The sequence below is a fragment of the Antechinus flavipes genome, chromosome 2 (assembly GCF_016432865.1).
Source record: "Antechinus flavipes isolate AdamAnt ecotype Samford, QLD, Australia chromosome 2, AdamAnt_v2, whole genome shotgun sequence".
NCBI lineage: Eukaryota > Metazoa > Chordata > Mammalia > Dasyuromorphia > Dasyuridae > Antechinus > Antechinus flavipes.
In genome coordinates, this window is record NC_067399.1 from 278,572,043 (window position 1) to 278,583,896 (window position 11,854).

An 11,854-nucleotide genomic window follows, 5' to 3' on the forward strand; every position below is an offset into this window, starting at 1 on the left:
TAATCAGATAAGAATTTGGTCTATGATTTGACCAGAGTGTAGAGTTATATATTGCATTGATGATAGTCAAGAATTGATTATACATCTTAATTAACCATAATGAAGCCCTTTCTTCTGTTTTAATATGGGCTGCTTCTTTATATTGAGAAACATTAGTAAGAACAAGATAAAGGATACTACAAAACAAAACTAAACCAAAGAAGTATATAAATTGAAGTCAATGTAAAACTTATATATAGAAGTCTCAAAGTCATATCACAACAATATTTAGACCTATAGATTTATGTAGAAGATACAGTAAGAAAAATGTCTATATCCAGGACTTATTTTGTCTGCTTCAACTGAAATGTCCCCCTTTCTATTATAGATTGCCTGGCTGATGCAGGTCACCATGGCTACCATAGCCACCAAGACTCTGAGTGTGGCAGGATATATCTTTTTGGGTGTGATAAGCAATATACAATCTCTAGCAACTTCAGAATAATTTTAAGAATCCTATAAAATTCTATATGGAAAACAAACTTAAAAAACTTTTATATTTAGAAATGTCCACTTTAAAAGTAACTGTTCCTTGCTTATTTAAAGTCTCCTTGATTTGTGTTTACCTTGTTTTGCAAATCTAAGTAGAAAACATAATGTTGGGGGCAGTTATGTAGTGCAGTGAATACAGCAGCAGCCCTGAAGTCAGGAGGACCTGAGTTCAAATGTTGATGAGGTTTAGAGTGGTCTAGATTCCTGGTGGTCTAGAGGTTAGTGGCTATGAGAGGGTTATCAAGAATCCCCATTAAATCTGCCCTAGGTTCTAGGAGTGAAAGAATTCACTCATTCCCGAATATTAGTTGCAAAATGAAAGTTTATTGTTGGATAGAAATCAGTATGACCAGAGACTGACGTCTATAGTGGCAGATCTATGGAAAATGGAGTTTTGTACCGAGAATGCAGTTCTCAGTGACAGAAGGTCCTGGCAGCTGAGTGAGCCACCAGGTCCATCTGCCAAGACTTTAGTTGATGGAAGCAGTTATATTGGATGTCTTGGTGGGGATTGGGAAGCCTGAGCATATCAGAAACAGAGGGGACTGGGCAGCCCAAGCAAGTCAGAGTGTTGGCTGGGACAGGGAGCAGATCAGAACCAGTGGGGGCTGGGACAAGCCCGGATCTCCTATTGGAATTCAAAGGGATGCTTTTTGCCCAGGATTTGTAATTAAATCAAAGGCTCTGGTATCCTGGAAAGACAACTTGTCTGGGGAAGATATACCACAGCCAGGAGGGGCTGAGAATCTGAAAGGAATCACAGATCAATAGGAAATACAGTTTCTTAAAGGGACCACAAGCCGATTTAATGTGACCTCAGACACTTAACACTTCCTGTGTGACTATGGGTAAGTCACTTAACCCCAATTGCCTCAGCAAAACAACAACAAAAACCAACATTATTTCTATTAAGCTATTTCATGAAGTAGCCAACAATCCACTTTAGTTTATTGTTGTCCATCTCTAAGATTCTGACTTTCTTCTCTTGTTTGCAGACACACTTTTACTGATTCAGTCTTTTTTTCATTAAAGCTTTTTATTTTCAAAACATATGCATAGATAATTTTTCAACATTGATCCTTGCATAACTTTGTGTTCCAAACTTTCCCCTCCTTCCTCCTACCTCCTCCCAGATCAGAGAAATGCAAATTAAAACAACTCTGAGATACCACTACACACCAGTTTGGCTAAGATGACAGGAAAAGACAATGACGATTGTTGGAGGGGATGTGGGAAAACTGGGGCACTGATGCATTGTTGGTGGAATTGTGAACACATCCAGCCATTCTGGAGAGCAATCTGGAACTATGCCCAAAAAGTTATCAAACTGGGCATACCCTTTGATCCAGCAGTGTTTCTACTGGGCTTATACCCCAAAGAGATACTAAAGAAGGGAAAGGGACCTGTATGTGCCAAAATGTTTGTAGCAGCCCTGTTTGTAGTGGCTAGAAGCTGGAAAATGAATGGATGCCCATCAATTGGAGAATGGTTGAGTAAATTGTGGTATATGAATGTTATGGAATATTATTGTTCTGTAAGGAATGACCAGCAGGATGAATACAGAGAGGACTGGCGAGACTTACATGAACTGATGCTAAGTGAAATGAGCAGAACCAGGAGATCATTATACATGGCAACAAGAAGATTATACAATGATCAATTCTGATGAATGTGGCTTTTTTCAACAAGGAGATGGTCCAACCAGTTCCAATTGTTCAGTGATGAAGAGAGCCACCTACACCCAGAGAGAGGACTATGGGAACTAAATGTGGACCACAACATAGCATTCTCACTCTTTCTGTTGTTGTTCATTTGCATTTTGTTTTTTATTCATTTTCTTTCCTTTTTGATCTGATTTTTCTTGAGCAGCAGGATTATTGTATAAATTTGTTTACATATATTGGATTTAACATATATTTTTACATGTATAAAATATATTGCATTGCCTGCCATCTAGGGGAAGGGATGGCGGGGAAGGAGGGGAAAATCTGAAACACAAAGCTAGGCAAGGTTCAATGTTGAAAAGTTATCCATGCATAAAAAGGTTTTAATTAAAAAAAGGCTCATTTTTCTAGGAGTAGTCAGTTATAAGAGATGTGCTTCTGCCCCAAGTCCTTGATTTTAAACCATGGGAGCCAGTCCTATGCCAGTCTGAGTGGCTTCAGGGTAGAACAGATAATGCCCTGTGAAGCTCAGGACCTTGAATTTATGTCTACTAGTTTCATCTGCCCGATCCAGAGTCAGATGGCCAGACTGAAAAAGGGAGGTTTTTCTGAGGGCAAACCTGGGAAGGAGTGAACCCTGATTATAGAGGAATTTTTTTTACCAATTTCTTCTGCCATTAATTTTCCGTGGTCCTGTATTCTTTCTCTTTCATAGCTCATTTGCTCATATGCTTTGCAACCCATAGTCTTTATAATGAATGTACATTGGAAAAACTGTCTAAGGGTGTCAGAGATGTGGGAATAAAGATCTTCCTGAATGAGTTTGTAGCCTATACGCAGCTGTCTCAGTACAAAAATATACAACTCTTTGGGACTGCAGAATGGGTCGGGGATGAGTAACAATAGATTTCTGAAAGTTTTATAGCCAGAAAAACATCAGAAGTTTCAGTCATGGTAGTTACCTATCTTTAGAGCAAGATTTAGGGCAGTCTCAAGAATTCCTTTCCTGAGTTTAGAATTAACATGGAAAAAATAAAAGTTTGTCGACATCTAATAGGATCTTTTATTCCTAATATTTTTTAAGATTTGTGTGATGTGATTCAACTTTCCCTGCTATTATTCCTCAGGCTCTTGTCTATCTCTCTAGTCAAAATGTTGCCTAAACTCTGGTAAAAAGCAAAAAGTTGTGTTTGACAACCTTAAAATTCAATCAATTATCTTGCAGGCCTAAACATTCTAATTCATTCTTCTTGTGATCAATCCCAATAGCCTCATTGATTCAATTCAATTCAAAAATTCAAGCTGAATTTTTGGCAAAATGCATGTCACACATCATTGAACACTTTCTAAGCTCTTGTGTGATGAAGAGCATCATAACTCCCAATGGTGAATTATAAGGTAGTTGGTTTTATGTCATGAGATGGACCGTACCTGATGACAAAATAAAAATGTCTTTCACCAGACCCAACTGTCTAGTTGATTATTTCTTAAGGAAAGACTTTATGTGGGAGCATTAACAAAGTCATTCTCCCTGTCATTTAAAATTTGGAACAGTCAGTTCTCTGGAATATAGGGAGCAGCTTCCAAGTAATAATATGTTAAGGAACTGATAATACAACTCTGAATAGATTTCAGTAGAATTCAGAATTTGGATATTGAAGTGTCACTAAAATAATAAACAAATTGGAAGGGATTTAGTCTAATTCCCCTTATTTTACAAATGAAGAAACTGAGGACTAAATAAGTGATGTGACAGCTTATGGTCCCACAGCAGCAAATCAAGATGTGAACCTAGATCTTAAAACTCTATCATTCCCCATACCACACTGCACTAAAGATATACTTTGGTGGGCAGGAACAACATAAAGTTAGAATTCTACTCTGAAATTTTAGTTTTTAGCTAACACTTTTATTAAACTTTTTAAAAACAAAGCTGGAAAAAAAAGACAAATTTGAGTATTGCTTCTTTTCCTTGTTCTTTCTCCTTGTAAAGGTGCTCTTAGAAGTTACATAACCAAAAAGCAAGTTGAAAAGAAAGGTCAGTAGAAGAAAAAGTTAATATCATCCACAAACTTGATTGTATATTTTTTAGTTGACAATATTTTATTTTCTGAGTTTTCCAGAAAATTGGAATGCTTAATACCCTCTGGACTAACATATATCTCCACTGTTAGTTTTCCTTGACTTTTTCTCCAAATGCCAAAAAAATCAGTTTGAGATGTTCAGATATCTAAACAAACAAATAAAAGAAACTTAGGTGCTCCTGCCCTCTTCTGCCATTGAAGGGAAGAACACTTATTCTTGTTTTTTCTTGCAAAATTCTTCAACTTGTCTATGCCCAAGGTTATGGGTTTTTGAGCAATAACAACTATGGGGTCATATGAGCAATAATTCTATATATCCCAAGCTGTTCCATTTAGGAATTTTGGAGATTTCCCTAGAACAGGGGAAATTTAGGGAAATCCCTTCAGGTTATAAACTTCTGCTTTTGAGAATTGGGACAAGGACTATGGAAATTTAAATTACATAAATTACATAATTTAATTTTATTACATAGGCTAGGAACACTAGATTTTATAAAAGTATGAACATCAGTGGTATCCACAGCTTCATCTATATTTTTTTCTAGTGAGAACAAAAATCATTACAACTTTTGCTCTTTGTGGATTTGCTATCCTGGGTTCCACTGGTATCATATTAGGGGGGCTGAGTAAGTGAAATAAATATATTATTCATTTCCTAATCCTCTACTAGAAATCCTTCTAAAGGATCTCACAGATACTAAAGACCATGAAGAAGATGGATAAAAGGACTAAATGGAGATTTTGTCATGGCATCTATTTTTAGAATTAAGTGTAGAGGGCACGTTGAAATATAATGAAGAGCAATGGAACAATGAAGATAGAAGTATTGATAATATCATTTAGATGTGAAAATTTTAGCTCAACAAACATTAAGTATCTACTATATCCAAGGAGCTATGCTAAGTTCTGGGGAATTCAAAGATAAGATGAAAAAAGTCTGTTCTCAAGAGAACTTCATGTTACTGAAAGCTTAACAATATGTAAAGATAAGTAAGAAAAAGATAATTTGAGGAAGAAGGGGGTACTAATAGCTGATGGGAATGGGAAAAAGGCTTTCTGTAGGAGGTGGGACCGGAACTCAAGTCTGAGGGAAGCTAAGAAATCTAAGAGTTCTAGATGAGGAGCACATCCCAGGCAGGTGGGGAGAGCTTGTGGGAAGGCACAGGGATGGATGGCAGAGGATCAAGTTAAGCAGACAGCCAGCAGATCCTTTTGTCTGAAACACAGTAGTAAGAAGAGGGCAAAACAAAATGAGGTTAGAAAGGAAGAATGGAGCCAGATTGTGGAGTTTTAAGTTTGTCTGAGAATTACAAGAAGCCACTGTATACTCCTGAGCAAATCTACCCACGTCGAATAAATATTAATTTGATAGTTGTGTGGAGGAAGAATTGGAGATGGGAGAAATAGGAAAGGACTTTTAACTCTATACAATAGCAATTCTGAATCCCAGGGATAGAAGAAGCAGGAGGTTATAGTCTGCCTCCCATTCCTAAGAAATGGGGGAAAACCAAAGGGCCAGGACCTCTGGGACTCTGTGATAACTAAGCATAGTGTCATTGTGGAGACGGAAGTGTCAGTCTCCAAACCCGGGTGTTCGATGCACCAGAAATCTGGGAGTGTACCCAGGAAATTCCTTCTGAGGATATCAGACTGAACTCCCACTTAGCACCAGTTCCACAGAATACTTGATATCCCTATCATCCCTAGATGGTCCCCACATGTACAACAGGCCCTCGGCTTCCAATCTTTGAGTTCCAGGAAAGGTAAGAGGGGAGAGAAAATGTGCTTATAAATAAGCATTTATGCCTACTATGTGCCAAGCAATGTGCTAAGTGTTTTACAGATATCTCATTTGATCCTAATGACCTCATAAGGTAGGGGTTATCGCCTCCATTTTGCAGTTGAGGAAATTGAGGGAAATAAGGATTTAAGTGACTTGCCTGGGATCCCTCCCAGCTGTTGTGTCCGAGGTTGAATTTGCACTCTGGTCTGATGCTAGGCAGAGCTTGGAACCTACAGAGGTCCTCAAACTTTTTAAATAGGGGGCCAGTTCACTGTCCCTCAGACTGTTGGAGGGCTGGACTATAGTAAAAACAAAAACTTTGTTTTGTGGGCCTTTAAATAAAGAAACTTCATAGCCCTGGGTGAAGGGGTAAACGTCCTCAGCTGCCGCATCTGGCCTGCGGGCCATAGTTTGAGGACCTCTGGAATCTTTGGCCATCTGACTCCAACGCTGAAGATGTGAGAGGGATCTCAGATATACTCCCTCTAATGCAAGCCTTGTGGGGCTTTCACTCACAGATACCCTTGCCCCCCCCAGGCCTTCTGCCGTTTCTACTTCCCTGAGGTTTGGTATCTTTATGTTTTTAAGACCCAGCTGGGAGTGGCTGATGTTAAAAATTATGACTGGTTTCCTGTGGTCTCCACTCAGAATGTCTCAACTCACTGCACACCCAAGGTAGCAGGAAATGCAGCATATCCAGCTACCACATTACACACAGAGCAAGCATTTAGCTTCTGATCTCAAGTCCCTGGAAAGAGACAAGAGATTCGATTTGATGGGAACCTTGGAAAGATAGGGGCCTCTTTTGTTGGAAGCATGAAGTGCTTCTGGCTCCCCGAGGTCCGGTGATTTGAAGGGTCACTGATTTTAAAAAAGAAGCTTTTAAAATCCTAGAAATGCTCTATAATAAAGAAAAAGTGTATATGAGATGTATTGCTAAAAGTGAGGAGATGACTGAGAAAAAGGGAATTGGCTGTGGGAGGCAATCTGTTGTAAATGGAAAACTGGCCTTGGAGGCCTGGACTGCGTCCTGTCTCTGCCACAAGCTGACTGAGGTCTCTGTGCTCCAGCCAACTCTGGAAGATGCAGACAGCTTTGGCCTAGAGCAAAATCCTCCCCAGGAACGCCCTGTTCCAAGGGATGATGGGCCATTCCCTCGCCCTGCCATTACTCTGGAGGTTTCAGTCAGCACCACTGGCTTTTTGGGACCAGGTTCCAATTAGTCTGCCACTGGAAACTGGGAAAATCCCCAATCTTCGTATCTGTGAAATGGAGATCGGAATACTTCCCTTGTCTATCTTGCAGGGATATCAAGAGGTGCAAGTCACTTAATTAAATAAAGCTTTTTTTATAAACTATGTCATGATATATGAAGATTATTATTATTTATGTAATGTAGATAAGGTATCAACAAATGGAGTTATAGATAGCATCTTAGCTCTTGGTCAGATTAGCCAGGCTTAATTGAGGCTGAGATTAATTAGAAAGCTTTACCATTTAGTTATGCTTTTGTCTATTAAAAATAGCTCTGTATTGATAAATGGTCAAAGGATATGAACAGACAATTCTCAGACGAAGAAGTTGAAACTATTTATAGCCATATGAAAATATGCTCCAAATCATTATTAATCAGAGAAATGCAAATTAAGACAACCGTGAGATACCACTACACACCTGTCAGATTGGCTAGAATAACAGGGAAAGATAATGCGGAATGTTGGAGGGGATGTGGGAAAACAGGGACACTGATACATTGTTGGTGGAATTGTGAATACATCCAGCCATTCTGGAAAGCAATTTGGAACTATGCTCAAAAAGTTATCAAACTTTTGATCCAGTAGTGTTTCTACTGGGCGTATACCCCAAAGAAATCTTAAAGAAGGGAAAGGGACCTATATGTGCAAAAATGTTTGTGGCAGCCCTGTTTGTAGTGGCTAGAAACTGGAAAATGGATGGATGCCCATCAACTGGAGAATGGCTGGGTAAATTGTGGTATATGAATGTTATGGAATATTATTGTTCTGTAAGAAATGACCAGCAGGATGAATACAAAGAGGACTGGTGAGACTTACATGAACTGATGCCAAGTGAAATGAGCAGAACCAGGAGATCATTATATACCTCAATAATGATACTGTTTGAGGATATATTCTGATGGAAGTGGATCTCTTTGATAAAGAGAGCTAATTCAGTTTCAATTGATCAATGATGGACAGAAGCAGCTACACCTAAAGAAAGGACACTGGGAAATGAATATAAACTGCTTGCATTTTTGTTTTTCTTCCCAGGTTATTTATACCTTCTGAATTCAATTCTCCCTGTGCAACAAGAGAACTGTTCGGTTCTGCAAACATATATTGTATCTAGGATATACTGTAACCTATTCAACATGTAAAGGACTGCTTGCCATCTGGGAGAGGGGGTGGAGGGAGGGAGGGGAAAAATCGGAACAGAAGTGAGTGCAAGGGATAATGTTGTAAAAAATTACCCTGGCATGGGTTCTGTCAATAAAAAGTTATTTTTAAAAATAGCTCTATTAAAAACTAAGCAAAAAATTAAGTATAATGAAACTAGCATTCTTAAAAAGACAATATAGAGTAAATTTAAAAGATCAAGTTACAATATGTACCTTACTCACCAGGCTTCAACTATCTCTAATAGCTAATTAATCTAAGCCTGGACTTTTGTCAGGATGAATAGAATACAGTTTTGTAACCTACAAATTTCTTCAACTTAGACTCACCAAAAAAAACCCATTTACAAAAATCTTTAAGATGTCTTTCCCTAAAGTTTTCATTACTCCTGTGAAAGAATCCCATCTAGATATTTTTTCCCTAAGAATGGCCTTATTAAGTCCTTTTCCTATTATCTCTAAAGATCTCTGAGGACTGAATCTTTGCTTTTCCACAGTTAGAATAAAAGAATACCCTGGGTTTGCTAGTCTCAACTCTTTCATGAACGCTATTTGCTTCAGGCAAGAATGTTTTTCTTCATTGGACTACTATTTCACTCTGTTGAAGCTAAGCTTGTTTCTCATTTACACTGAAAGACCAATTCATTATCATATTGACTGACTCTCCAGTAGATTTTTAAAAGCAGCTAGGCTCCTGTTCTTAACATATTTTAACACATTTTTAGCAGATGGTGTTTGAGGCAACCTGGCACGTGATAGATGAAGGAGGATTTCTCTGGAAGCCTGTAGTCAAGTCCCACCTCTGACACATCTGGTCAGTGGGGCTGACCCTGAGTAAGTCTCTCAATCTCACAGTGTCCACCTGTATTCACCCTCAGCAGATCACATACTGTAATTGCCCATACCACATAAATCATTGATCAAGGGTTTGCCAGACAAGCAATATTTTTCTTTTTCAAGAATTCTAACTCTGAGAGAGAATATCCTAGATGTCATTTCTTTTCAGAACAATTACATCTTGTGAAGAATAAGAAAATAAGACATTTACCTTAGCAAATGTACTAATTGTGTATGATTTGCCCATGAACCGAATTAAAGTGCCATTTTGCATTTTAAGTATGCTTCTTCCAGTGAGAAGTGAGATGTACTGTATTTATTTAATCACTCGAAAGCCCTTTCTTTTGTATTTATTTAATCATGTGAAAGTCTTTTCTTTTGGTCTCCTCTTCCTGCAGTTTCAATGGTACCTCACCAGTAATTTTTCCAACACTGTGAACAGTGCTCTCCTCATAGTGTCCTGTGTATCCCTTGTTAATAGTTGTGTGATAGGTAAGTACTTCTCCATTTTTCAGCAAGAGATGGGATTATTTATCATAGTCACTTTTGTCTCACGGAAAAAGACACTAGTTTGATCCATATTACCCATTGGTCCTAGAGAGAAGTCAGTTTCTAAGAAGTAAAGGGGTCAATCTAATGCCCAAGAAGAAGCAATCAGTAACATTTTTGGAGAATAAACTCTGTGTAAACTGTACTAGGCTTTGTAGAGGAAATGCTTGTGTAACTTCTGCATTTGAGAAGCTTACAGAAAGCTTAAAAAATCAGAGCATCTCTCCCTAGAATTATTTTTCTCATCACCAAAAATTTCCTTAGGAACCCTCTATGTTCCCAGAGGGAATGAAATCAATTGTGTTTCCTTTCTCAAAAAAACAAATTTTACCACCACCAACTATGAGAACCATCTTTGCTACAGAGAACTTTTCAAAAGATAAGAACTCCTGGACTATACAGCTCCTTCTGAATATGTGTCTAGAGAAAGAGAACCATGGGGAAGGAAGAATTAAATTACCAGATGTATTTAAGCTGTAAAGAGAAAGGCTGAGATGTTTTGGAACCCCTTTGTTCCTTTCTTCCTGCATATGAGTGGAAGAGTGAATGAATGAAGAGGTCGTGTCAGGTTTGGGCTGGATGGAGTAGGCAGGATATTGGAATGATAAGGAATAGGGTTTATTGTCAGTTGCTTCTTTGAACATGTCAAAGATTCTGTTTTCCTTGTTTCCAAGTACCAGCCCGAACCGATTCTGGCTTTTTCTTTCAGCATCTTCCTCAATGATAAGATCCCTTCCTTCTCTGGTCCTGGGAAGGTGTGGAGTCTGGGGCAGAGACTTTGACCAACTGCTGTTAGCTCTTCCACGTTTCCTGTTGGCCTTGCAGGTGACCCTCCTGAGCTCTAGCTACACGGTCTGTAGGAAGCTGTGCTGCTTCTGTCTTTAGCTTCAGCTGCCTGTGCCAATTTGACCCCCATTATACTGTGGGCCCCACTGAAGAGCCTGCTCAGTGGACAATGCTAATTCATAAAGAAAAAGCCAAAGTGAGAAGTAGAAGCTCTCAGGTCGATAGGCTTTTGTCTCTTATTCATTATAGAAAAAATATTCAAGTAATAATGTGGATATAATATTTCCTAGCAGATTAATATTCTAATAATTAGGTTTGTTCTAATTATTCTATTGATGAGCTTTCTAATTATGAAATAAAAGCCAGAGAACTGGTATCTTTAGGAATTACTAAGTTTTAAGAAGGGAATTGTTTAATAGATACTTCAAAATAAAAGAACTCTTATTTCTTAAACCAAAACTTAAACTGTGTCAAAAACTCATAAGAGGTCATGTAACTGAACATACCACAAAACCGTGATTTATCAGAAAATCAGTAAATATTGTGTACCTATTTTATATATTTATATAGGTGGGGTTGTGTAAAAATTTCTCAGGCAAAAGGGGATTTTACGTAGAAAAAGTTTAAGAAGCTCTGCCTCAAATACATCAGTTTTTAGGATACTATTTCAGGAAATTGTTTTTACTCTATAGACAAGAAGGCAAAAGTGATGTTTCTGACTTCATTACTGCCCTTTGATCTCTTGCTGCCAGAAGCAAACTGTCCTACAAAACTGTCCCTTTCTAGCTGTCTCCATAACATTATTTTGCTCAAATTATCCAGAAGAGTTCTGGTTCAGTCAGTGTCTGAGCCTTGGGCAGGGAAAGGGGAAGTGAGAAAGGAAAGGAAAAAATTACCTGCTTGTAAACATAAACACAATCCAGAACTCTTGGAACTGGTTGGAGAGTAAGTGGTAAAAGAGCAATGAATTATAATAAACTTTATTAATTTAAACATCACTGGATTGGTTCTAGGACAGCTAGGTGGCACAGTGCTGGATGCCCAGCCTAAAATCAGGAAGATATCTTCTCGAGTTCAAATTTAGCCTGGATAAGCCACTTAATTCTATTTGCCTCAGTTTCTCTTTTGTTTTGTCTATACAATGAGTTGGGGAAGAAAATGGCAAATCATTTCAACATCTCTGCCAAGAAACTCCAAACAGGTTTGG